Source organism: Nerophis lumbriciformis, linkage group LG26 (assembly GCF_033978685.3).
Source record: "Nerophis lumbriciformis linkage group LG26, RoL_Nlum_v2.1, whole genome shotgun sequence".
NCBI lineage: Eukaryota > Metazoa > Chordata > Actinopteri > Syngnathiformes > Syngnathidae > Nerophis > Nerophis lumbriciformis.
Window position 1 is genome coordinate 23,490,001 of NC_084573.2, and position 16,686 is coordinate 23,506,686.

A 16,686-nucleotide genomic window follows, 5' to 3' on the forward strand; every position below is an offset into this window, starting at 1 on the left:
GCCGCTGCCGCAGGCGAGGCGGGCGACCATGGAAAGGCCACATTCGTGGCTGCCGAGAAGGTGTGCGTGAGTGGCGCCAGAAGTTCAGCAGCCGGAGAGTTCTACGACTACGTCTCGGGTGTCGCTGCTGTTTGCGCCACTGGCGTCCATAAACAAACCTCCGAGAGCGCCGTTTGCGCAGCCAGACCACTCGAGGTCGCTGAGACGAAGACGAGGAGAGAGCAGACGTCGCCGTGGAAACAGGAGGAGCCGACGTCGCCGTGGAAGCAGGAGGAGCCGACGTCGCCGTGGAAGCAGGAGGAGCCGACGTCGCCGTGGAAGCAGGAGGAGCCGACGTCGCCGTGGAAGCAGGAGGAGCCGACGTCGCCGTGGAGGCAGGAGGAGCCGACGTCGCCGTGGAGGCAGGAGGAGCCGACGTCGCCGTGGAGGCAGGAGGAGCCGACGTCGCCGTGGAGGCAGGAGGAGCCGACGTCGCCGTGGAGGCAGGAGGAGACGTCGTCGCCGTGGAGGCAGGAGGAGACGTCGTCGCCGTGGAGGCAGGAGGAGACGTCGTCGCCGTGGAGGCAGGAGGAGACGTCGTCGCCGTGGAGGCAGGAGGAGACGTCGTCGCAGCAGCTGGTGCGGGTACTGGTGCAAGTCTTGGAGCCGCGACTCGTGCTAGCCTCGGAGCCGGGACAGGGGTTGGTCTTGGAGTCGGTGCTGGTGTGAGAACCAGCCTTGGAGCCGGCGCTGGTGTGAGAACCAGCCTTGGAGCCGGCGCTGGTGTGAGAACCAGCCTTGGAGCCGGCGCTGGTGTGAGAACCAGCCTTGGAGCCGGCGCTGGTGTGGGAACCAGCCTTGGAGCCGGAGCTGGTGTGGGAACCAGCCTTGGAGCCGGCGCTGGTGTGGGAACCAGCCGTGGAGCCGGCGCTGGTGTGGGAACCAGCCGTGGAGCCGGCGCTGGTGTGGGAACCAGCCTTGGAGCCGGCGCTGGTGTGGGAACCAGCCGTGGAGCCGGCGCTGGTGTGAGAACCAGCCGAGGAACTTGGCATGGTGGAGCTTGGCGTGGTGGAGGTACTGGAGACGAAGCTTGGTGTGTCAGCCAAGGTGCAGGAACAGGTGCTAGCCGAGGTGCAGCTGGAGGTGGCCTAGCTGGCGGTTGTGGCTTAGCATGGCGAAGGACTGGTGGCGGTGGCCGTGCAGGAGGTTGCGGCTTAGCACGCCGAAAGACTGGTGGCGGTGGCCGTGCAGGAGGTTGCGGTTTATCACGCTGAAAGACTGGTGGCGGTGGCCGTGCAGGGGGTTGCGGCTTAGCACGCCGAAAAACTGGTGACGGTGGTCGTGCAGGAGGTTGCCGCTTAGCACGCCAAAAAACTGGAGGCGGTGGCCGTGCAGGAGGTTGCGGCTTAGCTGAGCGCAGTTGTGCCACCCCACTAGCACAGTTCCCAGTACTAGCCCCCCCCTCAAGACGCGGATACCAAACGCTCTTTGCGGTTTGGAACCGTCTTCAAGGGTGGGTGGGGGGAGGTAAGGAGGGGGGTATACTCCTCCTCTTTAAATTGTCCAAATTGTCTATTCTCACCCCCCACTTGAGATTGGGTGAGAGAACAGGGGGAGAAAATATGTGCAGTGGGCGGAGCAATAGTCACTGGGGGTGGAACCAAAGTCACTGGAGGTGGAGTTTGAAAATCAGAATGTGACTGACTAGACTTACACTTAGCAAAAATGTCCTGATAATGTTTTATCTTGGAATAAAAGTTATTTTGACTTGGCTGACAGAAAGAAGCAGAAGATATGGAAAAAAAATCTTGATCAATGACGTCATCAGAGGTGGGCGGAGTTACCTCATCGGGGTGCGCCAATGAAATGACGTCATTGTTGCAAATGTCCATGTGACTGACAGCCCAATCGGAGAAATGTTTGGCGAAGTGGTCGATTGGGTTGCCAAACGTCTGAGGAGGGGAAGTTTGAGCTGCATGTAGCTTGCTTCGGTCCGGGGGAGGAGTTTGCAGGAGCGGCGCGTCTTGACAGCGAGGGGAAGACCTTCTGGCCGGCTTCCGTCTTCGCTGACGCGTCCCGTACTGCGGGGGTGTGGCGATGTCCTCGGGCCAAACGGAGTGGATTGGGACCAGCTTTCCGTTGGGACCCCATATCAGGTCCTGGCGCTCCGAGGGGGAATAGCGAAGAGTTTCCGCCTCCATCGCTCGCAACACCTCCCACGTACCTTCATCGAACTCCTCGATGGCCGCCGCGGGAGAATTATTTGCTGGCTTCCTACTGTAACGACGTGGTCGCATAGTGATGCGGGTGTGGTTCTCCCAAGGATGCAGACGGCTTCGGACACAGCTTGCAGGTAGGAAAATGATTTATTTAACATATAAATCATTCGATGAACAAACAAAAGACGTGCAAATAGCAAAAGGCAAAAACAAAAGGACTAGCGTGGGAGCTAGCAGGCAAAATGGCATAGCGTGAAAAGCTAGCGGGAATCAAAGTTGTCGTCATCAGTTGTGTAAGAACAAACTATGATCCGGGCAGCGGATCGTAACAAACAAAAGCATTTGACACCATCAACCATAATATCTTAATAAACAAATTAGAACAGTATGGAATCAGAGGGTTGGTCTTGAACTGGGTAAAGAGCTACTAAACCAGGGGTCGGCAACCCGCGGTTCTAGAGCCTCATGCGGCTCTTTAGCGCCGCCCTAGTGGCTCTCTGGAGCTTTTTCAAAAATGTATAAAGAATGGAAAAAGATTAGGGGAAAAAAATCTATATTTTGTTTTAATATGGTTTCTGTAGGAGGACAAACATGACACAAACCTCCCTAATTGTTACAAAGCACACTGTTTATATTAAACATGCTTCACTGATTCGAGTATTTGGCAAGCGCCGTTTTGTCCTACTAATTTTGGCAGTCCTTGAACTCACCGTAGTTTGTTTACATGTATATCTTTCTCCGACTTTCTAGGACGTGTTTTATGCCACTTCTTTTTCTGTCTCATTTTGTCCACCAAACTTTTAAGGTTGTGCATGAAAGGTGAGTTTTGTTGATGTTATTGACTTGTTGGAGTGCTAATCAGACATATTTGGTCACTGCATGACTGCAAGCTAATCGATGCTAACATGCTATTTAGGCTAGCTATATGTACATATTGCATCATTATGCCTCATTTGTAGCTATATTTGAGGTCATTTAGTTTCCTTTAAGTCCTCTTAATTCAATTTATATCTCATGACACACTATCTGTAAGTAATATGGCTTTTATTTTTTTGCGGCTCCAGACAGATTTGTTTTTGTATTTTTGGTCCAATATGGCTCTTTCAACATTTTGGGTTGCCGACCCCTGTACTAAACCAACAGGAAGCAATATGTGAAGCTAGGCAAACACGTCTACAGAGCTGATAATATCTTGTGGCGTACCTCAGGGATCAATATTGGGACCAAAATTGTTCAATCTTTATATAAACAACATTTGTAAAGTTACAAAGGACTTTAAAGTTAGTATTATTTGCAGATGATACACCTGTGTTTTGTTCAGGAGATAACACACAGAAGCTAATACAAATAATAACAGAAGAAATTAAAAATGAAAAAAATGGTTTGACAAAAACGGACTATCTTTGAATCTCAGTAAAACTAAAATAATGATATTATGTAGCAGTAGAAAGGAAAGTCAAACACAAATACAAATAGACTGAATATATATTGAAAGGGTAAAAGAAAACACATTTTTCGGTGTAGTAATAGATGATAAAATGAACTGGACATCTCATATAAATACAAAGTATCAAGAAACACGTCAATAATGAAAACAAAAATTTGGGGGGACTAAAAATCACTCAATATTCTCTACTGTTAACTAGTGTTACCATATCTGAGTTATCGTGTAGAAATATGGGGAAAAAATTTAAAATGTGCGCTTCATTCACTAACAGTGTTACAAAAAAGATAAATTAGAATAATACATAATGTTGGATATAGAGAACATAAGAACCCTTTATTTATTAATTCACAAATATTGAAATTCAATGACTTGGTGCATTTGCAAACAGCTACAATTATGTACAAACAAACTATAACCTGCTAACCAGTAATGTACAACAATTCTTCTCAACACAAGAGGAGAAATATAACCATATAGGAAAATCTCATTTAAAACATTTTATATGCATGTACAACACTTAAAACCTTTAGCATATCAGTATGTGGAATTAAATTATGGAATGGATTAAACAAAGAAATCAAACAAAGCCGCAAGTGGCCTTGTGGTTAGAGTGTCCGCCCTGAGATCGGTAGGTTGTGAGTTCAAACCCCGGCCGAGTCATACCAAAGACTATAAAAATGGGACCCATTACCTCCCTGCTTGGCACTCAGCATCAAGGGCTGGAATTGGGGGTTAAATCACCAAAAATGATTCCCGGGCGCGGCCACCGCTGCTGCTCACTGCTCCCCTCACCTCCCAGGGGGTGATCAAGGGTGATGGGTCAAATGCAGGGAATAATTTCGCCACACCTAGTGTGTGTGTGACAATCATTGGTACCTTAACTTTAACTTTTAAAATGATTCAGTTTAAGAGGCTGTTCTAACTACAAGTGTTCACAAAGCACAAAGAGGAACAATTATGATGAACATCTTGAACCTTTTTTTTTAAATGAGATAATGATTATTTATGTATTTAATATTAGTTTTCTTACTTATGGTATATTTATTTTTAATATCTATTATTTATTTATTCACTGTTCTGTTACAGAGAACAAGGAAATGGGATAAAATTGCTATGATATGAAAAGTGGTCGGATTAAATAAGTTCTGCTTCTTCCTACTCCTTTTCGGACGTGCAGTTATGAAACAACTGGAAATGTGTGTTCGACATAAACTGAAACTCAACTGAACTGAATTGAATTGTCTCCATTTCGTCTGCAACAGTGCATCGGGGTCGTCCTCTCTCGGGTGTCTAGTGTAGGGCTACTCCTGGGATGGGTTCTGTCTCCCTCCTCAGAACATGCCCAATCTACTTCCAGTGTCTCTGTGTTATAATGCTGTCCATACTCTCTTGCTGGCATCTTTCCAATAGATTTTGGTGAGGTATTCTTTTAAAGTTTTTTTTTTTTTTTTTTGAATTATTTATTTCAAACCTGCACAGTACAACACACACTTTTTTTTTTAAACATTTTGGCAGGGACATTTATGCAAGGCTTGAAAAGGGGTTGGATGAAGCAAATGCTTATAATATCCCAACCCCTCTCACTCATTCCACATTTAACATAAACAATATAATACAAGAACAATACTATACAAACAAAAACAAGAAAAGCTCCTGTACACTAACAATACAATAGTACCACTGTTACTATAAAACAAGACAAGACGAGACAAAACACACACACACACACACACACACACACACACACACACACACACACACACGGGCCCAAACACTCTCTGACCATACACCTCTCTCCCATGGCTCTGTGCTGAGGGCATCACTCTCTTTCCTCCTCGTACTTCTTCAGTACTTCTTTTTTAAACAGTCTTTTAAATGTAATCATGTTAGAACAGGTTTTTAACTCGTCCCCTAAGTTGTTCCACAGACTGACTCAGTTAGTTAAAGTTAAAGTTAAAGTACCAATGATTGTCACACACACACTAGGTGTGGGCGAAATTATTCTCTGCATTTGACCCATCACCCTTGATCACCCCCTGGGAGGTGAGGGGAGCAGTGAACAGCAGCGGTGGCCGCGCCCGGGAATCATTTTGGTGATTTAACCCCCAATTTCCAACCCTTGATGCTGAGTGTCAAGCAGGGAGTTAATGGGTCCCATTTTTATAGTCTTTGGTATGACTCGGCCGGGGTTTGAACTCACGACCTACCGATCTCAGGGCGGACACTGAAAACCACTAAGCCACTGAGTAGGTGGCCCGATAATCCTGTAGATTCCTCTGACTTTTTGTGTGAAAGATCGAAAGGTGGTTGATGTCACTTGCTGTCATTTTCCAACATTCCGAGCCATACAAGTGCTCTGGTACAATTTGAGTTGTGCCTTGTTGCTGCATTGTTGACATTTCCATATGTTGTTCAGAATTCTGTGTCCCTGGCTTTGTTACTTCTGTACTTGATATTGTTTGCTCCCCCGTCCTGTCTAACAATACTCCCAAGATACGTAAACTCATCTGTTGTTGGTAGAGTTTCTCCATTGACTTGGATTGGTAATGGCCCAGGGACATTGAGTGACATCACTTCAGATTTCTCCCGGTTTATCCTAAGACCAACTGGTTGTGGGACGTGGCTGAGAAGTGATGTTTCTCCTGCCTGTGCTTTTTTTGCGTGTGCAAAACCAGTCATCGCCAAAATCAAGGTCTTCCAACATTGAGATAAGGGGCCCTCTTATTCCTCGGCTTTGTTCATCTGTGGTGCGACGCATGACCGAGTCAATGATGATGTTAAAGAGCAGCGTACACACCTTTGCTTGCATTTTCCCACCCGACAAGTGAACTTGGCGTAGAAGGTCTTAATTAGGTCTACTGTATGTTGTGGTATCCCGTACATTCTTAGACTTTTCCATAGCCCGTCTTGATGTATGCTATCAAAAGCTTTCTCAAAGTCCACAAAATATTTGCTTCTGCCATTTGAAACTTTGCTCTACGGTGATACCAAGGGCAAATATCTGGTCAATGCAACTCCTTCCTTTGCGAAATCCTACCTGTTGCTACCTAAGCTTTTCATCTACTGCATCCAAGAGACGTTGGACGATAGTTTTTGGGGACGGCGTGGCACCGTTGGGAGTGTGGCCGTCAGAGGTGGGTAGAGTAGCCAGAAATTGTACTCAAGTAAGAGTACTGTTACTTTAGAGATTTATTACTCAAGTAAAAGTAAGGAGTAGTCACCCAAATATTTACTTGAGTAAAAGTAAAAAGTATGTTGTGAAAAAACTACTCAAGTACTGAGTAACTGATGAGTAACATACACACACATATCATATATATATATATATATATATATATATATATATATATATATATATATATATATATATATATATATATATATATATATATATATATATACATATATATATATATATATATATATATATATATACATATATATATATATATATATGTATGTGTGGGAAAAAGATCACAAGACTATTTCATCTCTACAGGCCTGTTTCATGAGGGGGGGTACCATCAATCATCAGGAGATTTTAATGGGAGCATTCGAATACCATGGTTTATATAGGGCACAGAGTGGGTGGGTACAGGCTGGCCTAGGGGCGTGGTGATTGGCTCATGTGTTACCTAGGAGGTGTTTCCGTCTATGGCGGCATGTTGTTACAATTTCGCTGCGCTTGTTGAGGTATGACAGGTCTGGACGGTAAATGATAGACAGTTTCTCTTTCAAGCATAGGTTGCATCTTTTATTACCACTATTGTAAGGTGTGCTGGATGCAAGAATTTGCCATGTTATTGAATATTCAACATTATTGTCTTTGAGGTCCCAAATGTGTTTGCTGAGTTCTGTGGTATTTCGCAGGTTTTTGTTCCTGAAAGAAGCCTTGTGATTGTTCCATCTGGTTTTGAATTCTCCCTCGGTTAATCCTACATATGTGTCGGATGTGTTAATGTCCTTGCGTATTACCTTAGATTGGTAGACAACTGATGTTTGTAAGCACCCCCCGTTGAGAGGGCAATCAGGTTTCTTTCGACAGTTACATCCTTTGTTGGTTTTGGAGTCGCTCTGTCTGGGGGCCGACGGCTCATTTGCAATTGTTTTGTTGTGGTTTGAGATGATTTGTCGTATATTGTTCATGCAGCTGTAGCTCAATTTAATGTTGTTCTTGTTGAATACTTTTCTTAGGGTGTTGTCTTTGGGAAAGTGTTTGTCAATCAGATTGAGGAATTTGTGTCCAATGTTCGTTGAGACGTTTTTGCTGTATGGGGGGTTGTACCAGATGATGTCGTTTCGTTTTCTGTTCTTTTTCGGCTGGTTTCCTGGCGTGGGTTCATAGGTGAGGGTGAAATTGTATCCGCTTTCATCAAGGGCTTTTTGGTACGGGGGGGGGTTGCTTGGTCAAATTCAGCTTTGCTAGATGACAGCATCGATAGCCTTTTATTGATTCCGGTAGGTATTCTTTTCGTGGTGGTGGGTGGGTGGTTGCTGTCATGGTGCACGTATTGGAGTGTTGTGTTGGGTTTCGTGAATGGTTGGTAGCTGTTATTTCTCAGGTTGAAAGTGACGTCAAGGAAGTTGACGGTTTGCTTGTTGGCTTCAATCGTGATCCGTAGGCCGTTCTCTTTGAAAATTTGGCATATGCGCTTCTTGGTATTCTCGCTGCTCCTTGGCGAGGCGCGACACACTGCCAGTCCATCATCACGGTAAATACCAAGGTTCAGATTGAGGCTAGCGAGCTGGGAGAGGAGGAAACTCCCAACGAGTTCACACGTTTCTATATATATATATATGTATGTGTGGGAAAAAAATCACAAGACTACTTCATCTCTACAGGCCTGTTTCATGAGGGGGTTCCCTCAATCATCAGGAGATTTTAATGGGAGCATTCACATACCATGGTTTATATAGGGCACAGAGTGGGTGGGTACAGGCTGGTGTAGGGGCGTGGTGATTGGCTCATGTGTTACCTAGGAGGTGTTTCCGTCTGTGGCGGCATGCTGATACAATTTCGCTGCGCTTGTTGAGGGATGACATGTCTGGACGGTATATGATAAACAGTTTCTCTTTCAAGCATAGGTTGCATCTTTTATTACCACTATTGTAAGGTGTGCTGGATGCAAGAATTTGCCATGTTATTGAATATTCAACATTATTGTCTTTGAGGTCCCAAATGTGTTTGCTGAGTTCTGTGGTATTCCGCAGGTTTTGGTTCCTGAAAGAAGCCTTGTGATTGTTCCATCTGGTTTTAAACTCTCCCTCGGTTAATCCTACATATTTGTCGGATGTGTTAATGTCCTTGCGTGTTACCTTAGATTGGTAGACAACTGATGTTTGTAAGCACCCCCCGTTGAGAGGGCAATCAGGTTTCTTACGGCAGTTGCAGCCTTTGTTGGTTTTGGGGTCGCTCTGTCTGGGGGCCGACGGCTCATTTGCAATTGTTTTGTTGTGGTTTGAGATAATTTGTCGTATATTGTTCATACAGCTGTAGCTCAATTTAATGTTGTTCTTGTTGAATACTTTTCTTAGGCTGTTGCCTTTGAGAAAGTGTTTGTCAATCAGAGTGAGGAATTTGTGGCCAATATTAGTTGAGACGTTTTTGCTGTATGGGGGGTTGTACCAGATGATGTTGTTTCGTTTTCTGTTCTTTTTTGGTTGGTTTCCTGGCGTGGGTTCATAGGTGAGGGTGAAATTGTATCTGCTTTCATCAAGGGCTTTTTGGTACGGGGGGGTTGCTTGGTCAAATTCAGCTTTACTAGATGACAGCATCGATAGCCTTTTATTAATTCCGGTAGGTATTCTTTTCGTGGTGGTGGGTGGGTGGTTGCTGTCATGGTGCACGTATTGGAGTGTTGTGTTGGATTTCGTGAATGGTTGGTAGCTGTTATTTCTCAGGTTGAAAGTGACGTCGAGGTAGTTGACGGTTTGCTTGTTGGCTTCAATCGTGATCCGTAGGCCGTTCTCTTTGAAAATTTGGCATATGCGCTTCTTGGTATTCTCGCTGCTCCTTGGCGAGGCGCGACACACTGCCAGTCCGTCATCACGGTAAATACCAAGGTTCAGATTGAGGCTAGCGAGCTGGGAGAGGAGGAAACTCCCAACGAGTTCACACGTTTCTATATATATATATATGTATGTGTGGGAAAAAAATCACAAGACTACTTCATCTCTACAGGCCTGTTTCATGAGGGGGTTCCCTCAATCATCAGGAGATTTTAATGGGAGCATTCACATACCATGGTTTATATAGGGCACAGAGTGGGTGGGTACAGGCTGGTGTAGGGGCGTGGTGATTGGCTCATGTGTTACCTAGGAGGTGTTTCCGTCTGTGGCGGCATGCTGATACAATTTCGCTGCGCTTGTTGAGGGATGACATGTCTGGACGGTATATGATAAACAGTTTCTCTTTCAAGCATAGGTTGCATCTTTTATTACCACTATTGTAAGGTGTGCTGGATGCAAGAATTTGCCATGTTATTGAATATTCAACATTATTGTCTTTGAGGTCCCAAATGTGTTTGCTGAGTTCTGTGGTATTCCGCAGGTTTTGGTTCCTGAAAGAAGCCTTGTGATTGTTCCATCTGGTTTTAAACTCTCCCTCGGTTAATCCTACATATTTGTCGGATGTGTTAATGTCCTTGCGTGTTACCTTAGATTGGTAGACAACTGATGTTTGTAAGCACCCCCCGTTGAGAGGGCAATCAGGTTTCTTACGGCAGTTGCAGCCTTTGTTGGTTTTGGGGTCGCTCTGTCTGGGGGCCGACGGCTCATTTGCAATTGTTTTGTTGTGGTTTGAGATAATTTGTCGTATATTGTTCATACAGCTGTAGCTCAATTTAATGTTGTTCTTGTTGAATACTTTTCTTAGGCTGTTGCCTTTGGGAAAGTGTTTGTCAATCAGAGTGAGGAATTTGTGGCCAATATTAGTTGAGACGTTTTTGCTGTATGGGGGGTTGTACCAGATGATGTTGTTTCGTTTTCTGTTCTTTTTTGGTTGGTTTCCTGGCGTGGGTTCATAGGTGAGGGTGAAATTGTATCTGCTTTCATCAAGGGCTTTTTGGTACGGGGGGGTTGCTTGGTCAAATTCAGCTTTACTAGATGACAGCATCGATAGCCTTTTATTAATTCCGGTAGGTATTCTTTTCGTGGTGGTGGGTGGGTGGTTGCTGTCATGGTGCACGTATTGGAGTGTTGTGTTGGATTTCGTGAATGGTTGGTAGCTGTTATTTCTCAGGTTGAAAGTGACGTCGAGGTAGTTGACGGTTTGCTTGTTGGCTTCAATCGTGATCCGTAGGCCGTTCTCTTTGAAAATTTGGCATATGCGCTTCTTGGTGTTCTCGCTGCTCCTTGGCGAGGCGCGACACACTGCCAGTCCGTCATCACGGTAAATACCAAGGTTCAGGTTGAGGCTAGCGAGCTGGGAGAGGAGGAAACTCCCAACGAGTTCACACGTTTCTGCTCCGTCAAAACTTCCCATAGTGACGTCAAATGTTGCATTGTTCTTTTTTTGCCATGGTGTACTGTTGTGGATGAGAATGGAGTTTTTTGCGTGGATGATGATGTTTCTTTCGTTGCCTGTGATTGAGTCGTAGTCTGAGGCGAAGTCTAGTGCTTGAGTCAGTAGGTCTTGCGTGATGGAAGGGTAAAATTCTTCGATATCGAAGGAGATAAAGTTGTGCTGTTGTTTGTCTTGGATGTTGTTGAACCATTTGATTACTGCTGCTGTATTTCTCCATTGGTTGAGTGGTGTTTTGTCCTTGATTTTTGTGTTGACTCTGTCCAGGATTATTTTGCTGATTTTTCCTATTTCAGATTTAGTTGGGTTTATTAGTCGGCATGTTGGGTTATTTGCGAAGTTGGGTTTGTGGTCCTTCAATGTGATGAAAGCTTCCTTGTTGGCTGTGGCGTCCACCCTGTCCTCAATGTCCAGTTCAGCCGCGATCCTTTTATTTTCCAGGTGGATGTTCTGTAAGGTGTTGGGTTGTGCTTTTTTGTATGATTTGGTGATGCTTCTGTCCAGTAAGGTGTTATGTTCTGGTATGTCCATTCTGTAGAAGTTTGTGGTTTTATCGGCAGCTATGATGATGTTGTTTACTTTCTTGATGCGCTCCTTGTCATTTTTAAGCTTGGTGAGGAGTGGGTTGCGGACTGGCTTGAATTTGACTGATTGTATCATTTTGAGCATGTCGTTCTCAAAATCCACAGTTGAGGAACTAAAGGATTTTGAGAACGACATGCTCAAAATGATACAAACCCAACTAAATCTGAAATAGGAAAAATCCGCAAAATAATCCTGGACAGAGTCAACACAAAAATCAAGGACAAAACACCACTCAACCAATGGAGAAATACAGCAGCACTAATCAAATGGTTCAACAACATCCAAGACAAACAACAGCACAACTTTATCTCCTTCAATATCGAAGAATTTTACCCTTCCATCACGCAAGACCTACTGACTCAAGCACTAGACTTCGCCTCAGACTACGACTCAATCACAGGCAACGAAAGAAACATCATCATCCACGCAAAAAACTCCATTCTCATCCACAACAGTACACCATGGCAAAAAAAGAACAATGCAACATTTGACGTCACTATGGGAAGTTTTGACGGAGCAGAAACGTGTGAACTCGTTGGGAGTTTCCTCCTCTCCCAGCTCGCTAGGCTCAACCTGAACCTTGGTATTTACCGTGATGACGGACTGGCAGTGTGTCGCGCCTCGCCAAGGAGCAGCGAGAACACCAAGAAGCGCATATGCCAAATTTTCAAAGAGAACGGCCTACGGATCACGATTGAAGCCAACAAGCAAACCGTCAACTTCCTCGACGTCACTTTCAACCTGAGAAATAACAGCTACCAACCATTCACGAAATCCAACACAACACTCCAATACGTGCACCATGACAGCAACCACCCACCCACCACCACGAAAAGAATACCTACCGGAATTAATAAAAGGCTATCGATGCTGTCATCTAGTAAAGCTGAATTTGACCAAGCAACCCCCCCGTACCAAAAAGCCCTTGATGAAAGCGGATACAATTTCACCCTCACCTATGAACCCACGCCAGGAAACCAACCAAAAAAGAACAGAAAACGAAACAACATCATCTGGTACAACCCCCCATACAGCAAAAACGTCTCAACTAATATTGGCCACAAATTCCTCACTCTGATTGACAAACACTTTCCCAAAGGCAACAGCCTAAGAAAAGTATTCAACAAGAACAACATTAAATTGAGCTACAGCTGTATGAACAATATACGACAAATTATCTCAAACCACAACAAAACAATTGCAAATGAGCCGTCGGCCCCCAGACAGAGCGACCCCAAAACCAACAAAGGCTGCAACTGCCGTAAGAAACCTGATTGCCCTCTCAACGGGGGGTGCTTACAAACATCAGTTGTCTACCAATCTAAGGTAACACGCAAGGACATTAACACATCCGACACATATGTAGGATTAACCGAGGGAGAGTTTAAAACCAGATGGAACAATCACAAGGCTTCTTTCAGGAACCAAAACCTGCGGAATACCACAGAACTCAGCAAACACATTTGGGACCTCAAAGACAATAATGTTGAATATTCAATAACATGGCAAATTCTTGCATCCAGCACACCTTACAATAGTGGTAATAAAAGATGCAACCTATGCTTGAAAGAGAAACTGTTTATCATATACCGTCCAGACATGTCATCCCTCAACAAGCGCAGCGAAATTGTATCAGCATGCCGCCACAGACGGAAACACCTCCTAGGTAACACATGAGCCAATCACCACGCCCCTACACCAGCCTGTACCCACCCACTCTGTGCCCTATATAAACCATGGTATGTGAATGCTCCCATTAAAATCTCCTGATGATTGAGGGAACCCCCTCATGAAACAGGCCTGTAGAGATGAAGTAGTCTTGTGATTTTTTTCCCACACATACATATATTGCGCTCTACTACGGTATCGAGCACTATTTTTTGGATAACCTTATTAAGACATATATATATATATATATATATATATATATATATATATATATATATATACACACATTTATATATATATATATATATATATATATATATATATATATATACAGTATATAATTTATATTTATTTATTTTGCCGTTTTTGTTTACATGTTAAAGGTGTTTTAATGAATATACATGCATGTTTAACACATATAGATTCCTTTCTTTCATGAAGACAAGAATATAAGTTGGTGTATTACCTGATTCTGATGACTTGCATTGATTGTAATCAGACAGTAGTGCTGATAGCGTCCACGTTTTCAAATGGAGGAGAAAAAAGTTCCTCCTTTCTGTCTAATACCACATGAAAGTGGTTGATTTTTGGCATCTTATTTGTCCAGCTTCCATATTCGTTTTTATACACTTTACAAGAAATACATTGGCGGCAAACTCCGTAGCTTGCTAGCTTGTTTGCGCTGGCTTTCGGAGACTCTTGTTTTGAAAGCGCAGGCGCGATGGAGCGGCACTTTTATTGTGAAGACAGGAACTGTGCAGTCAGTCTTTAGGCTTTTGACGGGATGTACGGTTGAAATAAAAGGGTCTTTTTTCCTTCACACTTTTGATTGATTGATTGAAACTTTTATTAGTAGATTGCACAGTACAGTATATATTCCGTACAATTGACCACTAAATGGTAACACCCCAATAAGTTTTTCAACTTGTTTAAGTCAGGTCATGTGACCGCCTGGCTCTGTTTGATTGGTCCAACGTCACCAGTGACTGCATCTGATTGGTGGAACGGAGTGAACGTCACCAGTGACTGTATTTGTTGAAACGCAGACACTATGAAGGTCTGTCTGACAGACCAAAACAAACAAAGCGTGCATTAACAGATCGATAAAAAATAGTAGCGAGTAGCGAGCTGAATGTAGATAAAAGTAGCGGAGTAAAAGTAGCGTTTCTTCTCTATAAATATACTCAAGTAAAAGTAAAAGTATGTTGCAATAAAACTACTCTTAGAAGTACAATTTATCCCAAAAGTTACTCAAGTAGATGTAACGGAGTAAATGTAGCGCGTTACTACCCACCTCTGGTGGCCGTGCCAGCAACTTTCTACCAACCTCGTCACGTCCGTTGTGTCCTTGAGCAAGACACTTCACCCTTGCTCCTGATGGGTCGTGGTTAGGGCATTGCATGGCAGCTCCCGCCATCAGTGTGTGAATGTGTGTGTGAATGGGTGAATGTGTGGAAATAGTGTCAAAGCGCTTTGAGTACCTTGAAGGTAGAAAAGCGCTATACAAGTATAACCCATTTACCATTTACCATAATTTTACTTGGTATTGAAGGGAGTGTAATACCGCGCCGGTTGTTGCAGTCTCTGATTTTGCCCTTCTTTGGGATCTTTAAGACTCCTTCTGACCAGTAATGGGGTATTTCCTTTTTCTCCCAGATAGCTTTGAAAAGTGGTCGGAACGGATGAGGGACAATTGATTAGATTTTGTGGCCTGACCTGGATAATTACTACTACGTTTACAATACGAGCTATATCTTAAAGGGGAACATTATCACAATTTCAGAAGGGTTAAAACCATTAAAAATCAGTTCCCAGTGGCTTATTTTATTTTTCGAAGTTTTTTTCAAATTTTTACCCATCACGCAATATCCCTAAAAAAAAGCTTCAAAGTGCCTGATTTTAACCATCGTTTTATACACCCGTCCATTTTCCTGTGACATCACATAGTGATGCCAATACAAACAAACATGGCGGATAGAACAGCAAGGTAGTGACATTAGCTCAGATTCAGACTCGGATTTCAGCGGCTTAAGCGAAATTGAAGAAGAAACTGAAGCTATTGAGCCATATCGGTTTGAACCGTATGCAAGCGAAACCGACGAAAATGACACGACAGCCAGCAACACGGGAGAAAGCGAGGACGAATTCGGCGATCGCCTTCTAACCAACGATTGGTATGTGTTTGTTTTTAAGTGTTATAATGTTTTTAAGCTAAATTACTGGTAAACACAGTTTATATATAATAATTTACGTAAAACCGCGAGTAATGAATAACGTTTTCATCAATTATTATATTCTGTAGACATACCCTCATCCGCTCTTTTTTAGTGAAAGCTGATCTGTCCAGTTTTGGAGTTGATGTCAGCAGGCCAGGGAAGCTAGGGTCGATATTCTTCTCTTGATCATCTTCGGTGGCATGAGGGACGGTAGAAGCAGTGTGAGCCAAGACATCCAGGGGGTTTAGCTCGCTCGTCTGCGGGAACAAACTGCCGCCATTGCTTGCCGTGCTACCGAGGTCCTTTGTCCCTGAATAGCTCACACACTCCGGCAGATTCAATGGGGGTCTGGCGGCAGATTTCTTTGACTTTATCGTTGGAAATGCATCTGCTTTGAGTGTCGCAGGATATCCACACATTCTTGCCATCTCTGTCGTAGCATAGCTTTCGTCGGTAAAGTGTGCGGAACAAACGACTGCCCATTTTCGTCGGCTTTCCCCACACCCTCGTATTTTGAACAAATTTCGTCCAATTTCTTGCCACTTTCGCATCTTTGGGCCACTGGTGCAACTTGAATCCGTCCCTGTTCGTGTTGTTACACCCTCCGACAACACACCGACGAGGCATGATGTCTCCAAGGTACGGAAAAGAGTCGAAAAAATAATAAAATAAAAATAACAGAGCTGATTTGATTCGGTGTTTGTAATGTGTTTGAGAAAATGGCGGATTGCTTCCTGATGTGACATCACAACGTGACGTCATCGCTCCGAGAGCGAATAATAGAAAGGCGTTTAATTCGCCAAAATTCACCCATTTAGAGTTCGGAAATCGGTTAAAAAAATATATGGTCTTTTTTCTGCAACATCAAGGTATATATTGACGCTTACATAGGTCTGGTGATAATGTTCCCCTTTAAGGGTGTGTGTTTATTAGCGATCCTGCTTCCTTCCACCCACAGAGACTAAGAGAGTGGATGACTGACAAGAGGCTTCACTCCATGTATTTCACTCTGATATAGATAGTACAAAAAGTTATGAGCGAGTTTTCATC

General features: G+C 43.9%; 1 protein-coding gene across 1 annotated transcript in view; it reads left to right on the plus strand.

Moving 5' to 3' along the window:
• The window catches only part of ryr3 (ryanodine receptor 3), a 307,276-nt gene that overhangs the window by 161,771 nt on the left and 128,819 nt on the right, over positions 1–16,686 (plus strand). The window lies entirely within an intron of this gene.